Source organism: Centruroides vittatus, unplaced genomic scaffold (genome assembly GCF_030686945.1).
Source record: "Centruroides vittatus isolate TY-2023 unplaced genomic scaffold, ASM3068694v2 contig_854, whole genome shotgun sequence".
NCBI classification, from domain to species: domain Eukaryota; kingdom Metazoa; phylum Arthropoda; class Arachnida; order Scorpiones; family Buthidae; genus Centruroides; species Centruroides vittatus.
In genome coordinates this window covers 160,673-161,817 of record NW_027122558.1, presented here as the reverse complement: position 1 = coordinate 161,817, position 1,145 = coordinate 160,673, and the positions used below count along the sequence as shown (strand labels likewise).

General features: G+C 23.1%; 1 non-coding gene across 1 annotated transcript; it reads left to right on the top strand.

The window, feature by feature from the left end:
- The first annotated feature begins 847 nt into the window (after positions 1-847).
- Positions 848-939, top strand: TRNAI-UAU (transfer RNA isoleucine (anticodon UAU)). The gene is given in 2 exon segments: positions 848-885; positions 904-939. It is a non-coding gene; the product is annotated as a tRNA-Ile (tRNA).
- The last annotated feature ends 206 nt before the right edge of the window (positions 940-1,145 follow it).

Genomic DNA, 1,145 nt, shown 5'->3' with positions numbered 1-1,145 from the left:
CGGAGGAAAAAATGATTATAAACAGGAATTAAAATTAAAATTCCGCTTTTGTAACTTTATTTTTTTATACCAAAAATTAAATATTTTAGTTATAAAGAAACACGTGAATTTGCTTTCTGTGTTCTTGTATTCGTGAATTAGCGCTACTTGATAATCTTTGTATATTGTTGACTCGACGGCGCTGATAATCGTAATTGGATGAAAATAATTGCATTTTATATCACGAAGTTCCGGTAAATAATTTAAAGTTCCGCGTTCCATTCATTATAACATAGAAGTTTTTATTATATATATCATAAATGTATACATAAACAATTTCAAATAATTATTATTACTGTATTGTTATTAATTCCGAGCCTATTATTTTTAAAAATTAAAATTCTTAATTACTAATATTCAAAATTTAATTTAATTAAAAAGTAAATATAAAAAATAAAATACTAAGCCTAATTTTTAAAGTTTAATTATTTTATAATACATATACTTAATTTAATTATAAATAATTTTAGAGTACTATTTAAATATTAATCTTAATTTATTTACGTAATATATTTATATAATTATTTCATAAAAATAAAAATTTATATATTACGTCAGATAATAGTGTAAAATTATAACATATGTTGCCATCTAGCGTCGAAAGTGTTAACTTTACTTTTCGAAAATTGGCAAAAAAAGAAAATATTTATCAAAATAACACTTTTAAGTGCTAAAGATATTTATTTTTAGAGTTTTATTCATCGAGAATGCAATAAAGATTTAATTATATCGAAGACTTAAACATTTACTATTATTAAAATAATAAGCTTCGGTATATGAGTGTCTCGAATGGCCTCGATTACCGACTTCCCCAGTGGCGCAATTGGTTAGCGCACGGTACTTATAAGACAGTACTTGTGAGTTATGCCGGGGTTGTGAGTTCGAGCCTCACCTGGGGAATATTTTTTTTTCTTAAATTATTTATTTTTTTTACGTTTATACAATCGTTTTCATTATTCAACATATTTTTAATGACGGTTTATCATTTTTTACTGTTTATTTTAATAACAATCAAACCTGTATCAGTTTAAAATAAACGAATTATAATTTTTTATTTGCTAGAGAATGTTGAAATATATATTTTATGATTAATTTTCTATTAAAAA